Source organism: Zalophus californianus, chromosome 3 (assembly GCF_009762305.2).
Source record: "Zalophus californianus isolate mZalCal1 chromosome 3, mZalCal1.pri.v2, whole genome shotgun sequence".
Taxonomy (NCBI): domain Eukaryota; kingdom Metazoa; phylum Chordata; class Mammalia; order Carnivora; family Otariidae; genus Zalophus; species Zalophus californianus.
Genome location: NC_045597.1, coordinates 88,405,131 through 88,417,054, shown reverse-complemented (window position 1 = coordinate 88,417,054; position 11,924 = coordinate 88,405,131). Strand labels below are relative to the sequence as shown.

Below are 11,924 nucleotides of genomic sequence, written 5' to 3'. Positions count from 1 at the left end.
TGGTGATGGGTATTAAAGAGGGCACATATTGAATGGAGCACTGGGTGTTATACGTAAACAATGAATCATGGAACACTACATCAAAAGCTAATGATGTAATGTATGGTAATTAACATAACATAATAAAATTAAATTTAAAAAAAAGAAATACACTAAAAAAAGAATATTTCCTAGTTCAAAATCCAATAGAGTTTATTTGGGTATGCATCATTATATAAACACACAAAAAATTAATCTTTCCCTCCTTCCTAACTGCCACTGACTATCTGCTGGTGTCCTAAACCTGACTCAGTCTCAGTCTATTCAAGTTCATCCCTAAGCACAAAACTTCTTAAATGCAAATTTTGTCAGTCTCCTGCTCAAAATCTTCAATTTCCGAGAGTTCTTAATTGCATGAATCTGGCTAGCTTGACCACAAATAACTGAGTATAAGTATTAGATACATAACAGAATAAGTGGAGGAGACTGAAAAAAGATGGATAGGATAATAGGTGTAAACGAAAGTTATTCTGCAAGATGAGAAGCAGGCAGTGCCATATATACTTTTTTTTAGAGGTATGGAAATTTATATCCATGACATTGGCACATATATTCCCCTGTCTCTTGCTACAAATGGAATAGAACTGGTGGAGAAGTATTCCACTGAGACCCCAGGTCTTCTGAGCTACAACCCAGTTCTAGAGGGCACAGGTTTCTTGACTGGTCTGTCGGTGGCAAAGTAACTCACCTATTCCAACATTTTCCCACCTATGGCTAATGGGAGACATCCATCCTCTCAGGGTGACATGGGATACATGAGACAGATGTGGTTTTGGTAGATCCTTCAATAGAGATACTGGTATTCAAGAATTCCAGGATGATATTCCAAGGCAGTAAATCAAATGCCTGTTGATGAGGGGTTATGGTAGAGACTCCAGAACTAGATTCCAGCTCAGCCAACATTTATCCACTCCAAGGATTTCTACTATAAAATCTGGTAGGACTCCCATCAGGCTCTGCAAAGACTTATTTCTCAGCAGCCACCTTCTATTCCTGAGTCCTTACAGACTGTGGATACTCAGGCAAAATTCCACTATGCCAGACGGACTCCTGAAGAAACCAGAGGTACTGTACTCTAGACATGTTAGATCAGCTACTTGAACGTCTAGCCACCTCTGAATTAGGGTACCAAAGATAAGAATAAAACTTCCTGCATATTTACTGTACATAGTCATCTTCTTTGTTCCATTAGCAGCAAGAGGAACTGATCTAGGGTTATATTAGCTAACTTTGTCTCTGTGCCTGATCACCACTGCTGAGGTCTTGGGCTGACACAGCTGCATCTAACAAGTAGCCATCCACACATCCTTTGGGAATTCATTCAGGATGTTTTTTTTGGGGGGGTGGCTTTTTCTGGCTGCATTTCTAGTAGCTAGTATGTCAGTATTCTAGCCGGTATGTCATCATTGCTATTGTACTAACCCGCAGCCATCAATATTAGTAATACAATGGCTGTGAATCCCAAACACCATGATATCTTTATGTTGTTATATTGACAATCACAACCCCTGTTTGGTGGGTCCATTTGGTCAAGTCAAAAAGGATCTCTCTGTATGCATTTCTTCTATTGCATGACATGGCAGTAGCTTCCTCCAGTACTATACATAATGGAAAAGAGATCCCCAATTAGGAGGAGCAGCTAGATGATAGAAACCTGAAGGAGTTAATGAATCAGTGAATTCTTTGACTCCAGTTAGCCACTGCTATTCTGCATGGAGCACTGGGTGTTATATGCAAACAATGAATCATGGAACACTACATCAAAAACTAATGATGTAATGTATGGTGATTAATAAAACATAATAATAATAAAAAATGACTTCTTGACTCTCCAGTGCTTTCACACGAAGGTGAAGCCCCTTTGAGTAGCCTTTAAGTCTCTTCTTACTGTACGTGTGGCTTATCTCTCCAATCTGAAGGGCATTTTAACCATGGGCTATGGAATTGTCTATATTTTATAATAATGTATTTGGTGAAAATTATTGGACAGTGATGTATTTTTCAGCTTCAAGCAATGTCTTTAATATTTTCTTGATCATATCACATAATTTCCCTTTTAAGAATATCAGTTATATCTCCAAATGTGAGAAATTGGTATACAGTTTAATACACATGAACCCAGGAAAAATGGAGTATTTTTCCAAAGTAATAAGATGACTGGTACCAGCAGAGTGATATTTCTTACCTGGCAAAAAATGAAGTGCAGTATGAACATGATAAGGTCAAAGTGAAAGTGAAGACCTCATTAGCTTAGAAAAAAGGTAGGGACAAAACAGACATGTAGGAAAGCTTGAGGACTAACATTCAATTCTTAATTGACTCTCAGTAAGATAAATTCAAAGAAATTTTACTAGGTAGAATGAGCCATGACTGCTCAGAGTGATATTTTTAGTTCCACGGAAGCATTCCAAGTTTGGAGCAAAATGAACAAAGATTATTTAGAATGGGAATCAATTTCCTAATCCTTATTATCATTATATATTCTTAGTTATGTCATTTCCAACCTCAAGCAAGGGACTTTGAGAAGTTCTGGTGTTTCCAACCTAAACTTTCCTAGATTCACTAACATTAAAAAAAAAAAAAGTTTCTGAAAAGGAGTTATTCATTCTTCTGTCATCTCAAAATTCCCTGTGTGGCTCTATTATCCAGCTATTTCATTCTGCTTTGTAACATAGCTGTTACAATTCTGACCCAACCATATTTTCTAGCATTTTTTCTCATTTAAATGTAGATAGCAATCCTGATTTAATAGAGTTTTGGTGAGATCAATTTTGGTGATCTGTGTAAAGCACCCAGCACACTGCCTTGTACATAGTAGGGCCGATGATTCTGTTTCCAACCTCTTCCTACTTGATTCTTGTTTACAGATATCCTCTTGATGGAAGATACAAAGTCATATGCTACACTTTGTCCACTGTATGAGTCAAAATAGTGTCTTGCTGATTGGAGGAATTCTAACCTGTACCAATGGCAGAATTTTATAAATAAGGAATTTGAGGCCCAAAGTCATAAACAAGCTGGTCTAAAATGACTTGACATACCAATGGCAGAACCACGTCCTAATTATATCTTTTTCTGTCATCCAAGTAATTGTTTTTATTAATGAATTAATTTATTAAAAATATTGATAACTCCTATAACCATATCTCTTTTCTTTGTTGTCTCAGTAACATCTTGTAGGCAAGGGAGTATTCTAGTTCCTTATCAATAATTATTAGTTACTTTAGTAATACTCATGGGCCCTAGCATGTGATGGAGTTCTTTTCCTGACTTCCATTGGTTGACTAGTTTAAATTTATATGATTCATACCTAGGTCACCACAATAATATTAGAAGTAATGAGTAATTGTAGGTATTTAGTAGGAAAGCACAGAATTACCTTGTTCTGACAGTGTTACACAATTAGATATCAGTGTTTGTCTTTCCAACTAATACCGAAAGCCATGTTTATATAATTACTTTTACCTGCCTTGAACAGGATTTATTTAAATATCTTGATGTTTCAGTCTCTTCATCTGTGTCTGAAAAACACACACAATTCCATCAGATGGTTGAGAGAAAAATTGTTAAATCGTGTGTTTTACAACCCTACTACTGTGTAGAGATCACTGTATATGGTTAGTTGATGGTCATGCCCTTCTTCTTCCCAAATTAGCTTCGTTAGGCTGGCTAGGTTTCCTGTCACTACAGAAAGGTTGGAAGAGTTAAGAGGTGAGCTTCAAAGTGATTGCAACTTGAGGATCCATTGCCCAAACGTCACAAAACCAAAATAAGTACTTTTCTGCACTAAGTATTATCTGTAGCATATTTGCACACCTAATATAAACTAACTTTCTAAGACACATGTCTGCTTCTTTTGTTCTCTCCTAGATGGTGCCTACCACTGTTGTGTCAAAGAGATAAGTACAGTGAATCTTTCTAGATGTAATTTCATCATGGGTTTTTTTCCTTATCCATTATCAAAAAGAAAAGAAAAAAGAATCACCATTAACTTTAGAATAATGAGTTAATTTTATAAAGTCAGGGAAAATATTTATTTACGTGATAAATAAATTAAGGGGTATGTAGAGAAAATCACACCACTGAGATCAAAGGAGTAGAAAATCTCTTCATTTTAAGGTGGTTTTTGTCAATTCCACAGGTAAGTCTCAAGAACTGGCTTTAAAAGATGGATAGACAGATGGGAGCACCTAGGTGGCTCAGTGGGTTAAGCATCTGACTTCAGCTCAACTCATGATGTCAGGGTCCTGGGGTCCTGGGATCCAGCCCTAAGTCGGGCTCCATGCTCAATGGGGAGCCTTCTTGTCTCTCTCTCCCTCTGCCCCTACCCCCACTCGTGGTCTGTCTCTCTCAAATAAATAAATAAAATCTTTAAAAAAAAGATGGATAAACAGATGAATGAATAAAGATTCATTCCATTATTCATACATTTGCACAAATATATATGAGAATATATATATGAATAATGGAATATTATTCAGCCATAAAGAAGAATGAGACCTTGCCATTGGCAACAAATGGATGGAGCTAGAGGGTAACTTAAGTAAATCAGTCAGAGAAAGACAAATACCACACGATTTCACTCCTATGTGGAATTTAAGGAACATAACAAAGAACAAAGAAAAAAAAAAAGAGACAAACCAAAAAACAGATTTTTTACTAGAGAGAACAAACTGGTTGTTGCCAGAGGGATGGTGGGTGGGAGGATGGGTGAAATAGGTGATGGGATTAGAAATACACTTGTGATGAGCCTTGAGTAGAATTGTTGAGTCACCATACTATATGCCTATAATTTATGTAGCACTGTATGCTAACTCTATTGGAATTAAAAAAAATGGATAGACAAATTACAGAGCCCTGGCCAAAACCATGCAATAACCTAATACTTCCATATTTATGTATGGAAGAATTCCATCTTCCAAAATAAAATGCCAAGCATGCATCAATGTCTGTTTCATGAATTAACATGGCTTATCACTGCACTTGAATGGTAAATGTGTCACAGATCTGCTTTGTTTGTCCCATGCTGAAGTGTAACTTGATGTGGTCTGTCAAAGGTTTGGCCAGGAGAGAATGAAGGTGAAATATCTATAATATATTAAACCCTGTAAAGACTTTCTGGTTACTCCCGAGGGGCTTGGAGGTAAACAGGCTCATCCTTCACAATTGAGAGTCAAAGTAGAGCTACCCAATTTCTGCTTCTTATGAACCTCATTATTTACTTTTAAAGGTTGACCTTAATTTTATTTTATTATTATTACTATTATTATTATTAATTTTTTAGAGAAAGAGAGTGTGAACAAGGAGAGGCAGAGGGAGAGGGAGAGAGAAGTTTAAGCAGGCTCCATGCCCCAGCACCGAACCCTATGCAGGACTCAATCTCATGACCTTGAGATCATGACCTGAGCCAAAATCAAGTGTCAAAAGCTCAACTGACTGAGTCACCCAAGTGCCCCAAGGATGATCTTATTAATCTATGAGTTTATTTTCTCCAACAGTCCCATTTCGCCCTGCTAAATATTTAATAGACACAATTATTTTAATAAGGTGTACACTGAAATATTGGGAAATAACTAAAATATCTTACAAAAATATAGCAACTAAACAAAATGATGGCATGCCCACTCCAAGGTATATTATAAACCACTGGTAAAGATATACATAAAGACAACAGCATGCCATCAAAAAACTTTAATGTTAAGTGAAAGAAAGAGGTATGCTAAGTGATTTTTTGTATGCTAAGTGAATATAGTTGTACATGACAAAAAACATAAATTCATACTAGCAACAAAAAAGATTTTTAAAATGTATTTTCTTTATTTATATTCTTTTTAAATATATTTTGCATATACATGTGTGTTTATGATATTATAATTGAGAAATTATTGAGGTGTCTCGGTGGCTCAGTGGGTTAAGCTTCCAAATCTTGGTTTCAGCTCAGGTCATGATCTCAGGGCTGTGAGATCAAGCCCCATATTGGGCTCTGCACAGCATCTGCTTGTCCCTCTCCCTCTTCTCCTCTCCCCACTCATGCACTCTCTTTCTTTCTCTCTTTCTAAAATAAATAAATAAAATCTTTAAAAAAATAATTAGAATTGAGAAATTATTGCCTTTTATCCAAAAGATAGAAAGCATGGCTCTGAATTTTTAAAGAAAATCTACAACTAATCTTCCTTATAATTTACCCCTCTGCATTCTTGAGTTCAAATTTTTCTTTTATTTTTGAAAATTGTTTTTTTTCTTTGTTTTTGTTTAGTTTAGTTTGGTGTCTTTTTTCTTTTTTTTTCTTTTTGGATGCAATTATTTTTTTGTTGTTTTTGAGGTGGGGGCATATAATTTATAATCACTGACTTCCACAAGTCACCAAATGCTTCTTTTTTTTTTAAGATTTTATTTATTTATTTGACAGAAATAGAGAGAGAGAGAGCACAAGTAGGCAGAGAGGCAGGCAGAGGAAGAGGGAGAAGCAGGCTCTCCGCCGAGCAGGGAGCCTGATGCGAGACTCGATCCCAGGACCCTGGGATCACAACCTGAGCTGAAGGCAGTCACTTAACCAACTGAGCCACCCAGGCGCCCTCACCAAATGCTTCTTATAAGCTAGTGTTTTAAGTTGCTTCTGGACATATTTAGATGTAAAACAAAGCTTTACCTATGAATTCCATACCAAAATTTCAATTTGAGCAACACTGATCCTAATTACATTTCTTCTTATGCATAATGATTCTCTATGCAACCTCCCAAACTTCCCGTTTTTTTTTTCCTCTGTAGTGTAAAGTCATAATCACCCTCTGACATATTAAATATTTTACTTATTTTTTTACAACATAAATGATCTAACAGTGTGTTTTTTAGTTTCTTTTTTAAAAAATGTTATTGTTTGTTGTATCTGCAGTGCCTACCATATATTCTACATTCAATAAATGATTGGATGGCTGAATGAGGAGAAATGGAAAGAGAACAAAGTCGTTAATTAGGAACAAAAGAGTGAAACATTAATGTCTATCTGCACACCTTCGTGAACTTTCTAGAAATGAGGTCAGAGGCATATAGTTCGAGTTGTCCCTCGAGGTTTCTATGTTGTTTACCAGGTTTGCTGCCTGGGAAAAGAGAAAATTACACTTTTCCTTCAAATTGGGTATGGCCATGGGACTCCATGGCTCAGAAGAGATGCATGGAAGTGATATATGCCACTATTAAAGTGACACTTAAATAATGCATAGCTGCCACATTCCCTTTCTCTTGTCTCAGCTGTCATGGAAACACAGAGATGAGTATCCATCATCCAGGGCCCTGAGTGAAGACAGCATAGAGCAGAGTCCACCCTGTTGACTTGAGATGGACATGTCACATGAATGTGACATTAACCTTCATGGCTTCATGCTGATTTGTTATAGTATCTGCACCTCAATCCAATCTTCACCATGGTCTGCATCTTTTGTAACTAGAATCTTTCACATAACAGGCACAGAATGAGCATTCTTTCAATGAAAAGGAAGGATAGAAGAATGGAAGGGAGGAAAAGAGAAAGGGAGGTAGGAAGGAAGGAGGGAAGGAAGGAAAGAAAGAGAGAAGTTGGAGAACAAGGCAGGGATGAGTGAAATGTTCTCATCCACATCACGCTAAGCCCTTGAACTTTTCCAGAACAAAAGAAGTCAGAAGCACAAAGCTTAGTATCATATATGTGACTAAGAATGAAGGTTGAAATTAAATGATGCATGTCCAATGATGGATCTTAACAATCTTAGTTAAGAATGAAATACATGTTAATAAACATATATTGCATACTACTATGCACTGGGACCTATTCTGGGTTCTCTAAATAAATATATGTTAATTAATGTATTAATTTCTATATGCAATTTATTTTAGGATTTAATTACTAAAACATTACTTATTTAATTTTTATTAAATTATTTAAATAACATTTTATTTTATTTTATGATTTAATTTAGATTTATTTTATTTAAATTCTCTGTCGTAGATGAAGTAGACTACAGAGGGGCAGTGGCAGAATCAGAAATACCAGGGGCAATTGCTTGGGCTAAGTATGAATAAATATGCTTCCTAAGATAAGACAACATGGGCTCCAGTCTGAGCTCCACTACTTATAAATTCTATAACTTAGGGCACATTGTTTGACTTAGCTGAGCCTTATCAATAAAATTAGAATAATAATTATTCCTATCTTGTAGTTTTAATGACCCAAATAAATACATCTATATAGGCCTTAGCCAAATGTATGGAAGTTTTAATAGATGCTCTCTCCTTTGTTTTTGTTTGTTTTTACTTCTTGAGCCATCAAGTTAAAACTATAAAGTGGGTATTATATTTTTTAAAGATTTTTTATTTATTTATTTGACAGAGAGAGACACAGCAAGAGAGGGAACACAAGCAGGGGGAGAGGGAGAAGCAGGCTTCCTGCTGAGCAGGGAGCCTGATGTGGGCCTGGATCCCAGGACCCTGGGATCATGACCTGAGCTGAAGGCAGACGCTTAATGACTGAGCCACCCAGGCACCCTATAAAGTGGGTGTTATTGTATGTCACTTACATAAAAGAATAACTGAAGCTTTGATAAATTATGTAACTTTTCCAAGGGGAGAAGAAAGGAGATGAAGCTGTGATAGATACTGGAAGCCCAAGATTTGCTTACTGTGATAGGCACTTCCTGGCTGCTCTTATGTAAATCCATGAAGCAATAAATATTGGGAAAGCATGCTTCTTTTGCATCACTATGTTAGAGAGTCTATGACATGGGCCATGTGGGAGAGTACCCATCACATTATCTAGACACACATGGAAGCACAGACAATGAGAACTAAGCCATGAAATTAGCACACAATTAATAAGCACGGAGATGGACAAAAGTCACCTCAGAGAAAAAATACTCCCTAGGTGCACAGTTGGGTGAGCAAGATCATAATCATCCTAGTAAAGGCTGTGTCAGTCATAAAGTCTGTTCAGCCATAGAGATTTCTGAAAGAACCAGAGAGACACGTATCAGCACTTCCTATCCAGAAGTTTCCAGGAATGTTGGTCTTTTGACTAAAGCTCCATTCCTTCCAAGCCTTACAGCAACACATGAGGAGATAGAAATGGCAGGCTGACAGGTGTGCCAGGGGCCTTCAGGGAGAGAAGGATCTAGATTTTGCCCCAAGCTTTCTAGTTCACAGAACCTGAGAGTTTTCATTACAATTTATCCATTTATTTTACTTTTTTTTAAGATTTTATTTATTTGAGAGACAGAGAATGAGAGATAGAGAGCATGAGAGGGAAGAGGGTCAGAGGGAGAAGCAGACTCCCTGCTGAGCAGGGAGCCCGATGTGGGACTCGATCACGGGACTCCAGGATCATGACCTGAGCCAAAGGCAGTCGCTTAACCAACTGAGCCACCCAGGCACCCATTTATTTTACTTTTAGATTTATATCCTATGTGCTTCTTTTGCATGAGACAGCCTTCAAATCCACTCCATTTTAAGACACTTATGAATCAAGCTCCTACATCTGCAAGGCAAAAGGCCAGACAGCTTTTCTGTGATACATAGTGGCCCTTCATCAGCCAGCATTTTCCTAGTGACACTCCTCATTTGTTGAAAGTTTACTGCAAAGTTTTTGAGCTAGTAGAAGACATATTATCTGATGCTGTTCCTATCATTGTGGTTAAAGAAAAGTAATACTGTTAAGGAACAGTATATTTAAATAAACATATTATTATGTTATATGGTACATATATAGGTACATATATAATTATGGTGTTTCATGCACACATGTATGTACATATATATGAATATGTGTATATGCACATATTTGTATATGTATACATGCATACATACATACACAGGTGTACATGTATTTAGTTTTTATTTTTATCAATTACCTATTAGTGTTTAACATACCAAAAACTTAATGGCTTAAAGCAGCACACACTCATCTTCTCACAGTTGTTTTCGAGATCATTTGTCTGGTCATGGCTTAACTGCGTCCTCTACTTCAAGGTTACACAGTCAAGGAAACAGAAAGGGCTGTGGTCTCAGCACCAGGCTCAATGGGCAAAGGATTTCTTTTAAGTTCATTCATGAAGTTGTTGGCAAGATTCAATTTCTTGCAGGATGTTGGACTGCGGACCTCAGTTGCCTGCTGGCTGTTGGCTGGAAGCCACCTTTACTGCTTTCTTCATGTGGGACTCTCCAACAGGACAGTCTACTTTTTCAAAGTTAGCAAGAGAAAGAAAGTCAGCTGGTGAGGTAGATATAGTCTTGTTTAACTGAATCACAAAATAATCATTCTATTACTTTTTCCATATTCTATTAGCTGGAAGCAAGTTATTCAACACAAGGGGATTTTACATGTGTGAATACCAGGAGACTGGGAATATTGTTGGGGTAGGGTATTTATAAATCTGCCCACTACAGGATATTGTTCCCATATCCATTATTTTATTTATATGTTTCTCATAATAACCCTCTGTATCAATTATCATTACGCTTGTTGAAAGATGGAGAGGATAAGGTCCTTAGACTTAAGTGATTTATCCAGAGTCAGGGCACCAAAAAAAGACAGAATCTGGCTTAGACTTCAAAGCCTAGTTCAATTTCCTCTGCAAATATGCCTCATTTTCTGAGCTGGGTTGGGTCACTGTCCAAGAAACATTATCTGATTAAGGGTCTTAATGAATACAAATAAGTTTTATTAATCTAAAGTTTGATCAGTGGCATCCTTGGGTGTTTCTTCTTTTGATCTTTAACTGCCTTCAACTTTACTCATTGGAAAATTAAAAGTGGAAGAAGAGCCCTGGCTAATTGAAAATTATCACTTCCACAGACTTTATGGGTTGCCAGAGAACAGGTACTAAGAACACTTGGCAATGGTTATTTCAGCGTGTTTGATTGAAGGGTTATAAGCCAAAAAGAACTTATCATCTGGTCAGGGGAAGTAAATTGTCAGACATTCAGAGATCCTCCTTGGACCTAATTAAAGAAGTCAATTCCATTAAGTGAATCAAAATTTACTCAGATCCACTTCATGCCAGGCACTATGGTGAGCACTAATAACACAAAATGAGTGAGAAACAACAAATCTTATCCTTGAGATGGTCAATTTATAGAAAAGAGTGTAAGGAAAGTGACTTTGGCCATCCCTGAAGCAGACTTCTGTGAATACCTAACTTTTCCCAAGGCAAACACTTGTTGCCCCTGGAAACAGAAATCCAGGGAAAAAAAAAATCTTATCTGTATAATTATGGACCTTCTGAACAGATTTCAGAAGATTCAGCTTAGGTCCTTCCAATCTACCTTCTTCCTCCTGCTTCATCTTCGGGAGCAATTTATATTCTACCCTTTTTTTTGCACCCAAGTTCTTAATGAGAGTTCTTAATGAGAACAGTGAAAAAATTTTAACACTTGCTTTGCTTCTCAAAGGAGATAATAAAAACAAAAGTCTATAGAAACCCCAAAGTTACATCCAAGTTTTTATGTACTTGGCATTACTGAACCTCTTCTAAATATGATTAAGCATTTTTGAATTGAATATGTTTGATGAAGGCCATTTTTCAATTGCAACTATTCATTTTCAGAAAAAAAAAAAGGAAAAGACCATTTGGGTTGTTGCTGTAGAAATGTTCTTATATAAACTATATTTTATGGTATGTCAAATATATATAATGTTTATCATCTGAATTAGCAAATATAAATATAAAGGACAGATAAATATAATAAAATACATAAGTTAAAAGTACTCCTTAATTCAAAGACTTTTGAAGATGAGTTGTATCTTTTGATCTAAAAAAATACTTCCACAAATGACATATTTTTTATAAAGAATCCCCTAATATGGCATAAAAATTAATTTAATAATACTCAATGTCATTACATTGAGATGCCAAGATTAA

At 36.4% G+C, this 11,924-nt stretch overlaps 1 pseudogene; it reads right to left on the bottom strand.

The window, feature by feature from the left end:
• Nucleotides 1-753: 753 nt before the first annotated feature.
• Nucleotides 754-11,347, bottom strand: LOC113920401 (annotated as a pseudogene).
• Nucleotides 11,348-11,924: the final 577 nt, after the last annotated feature.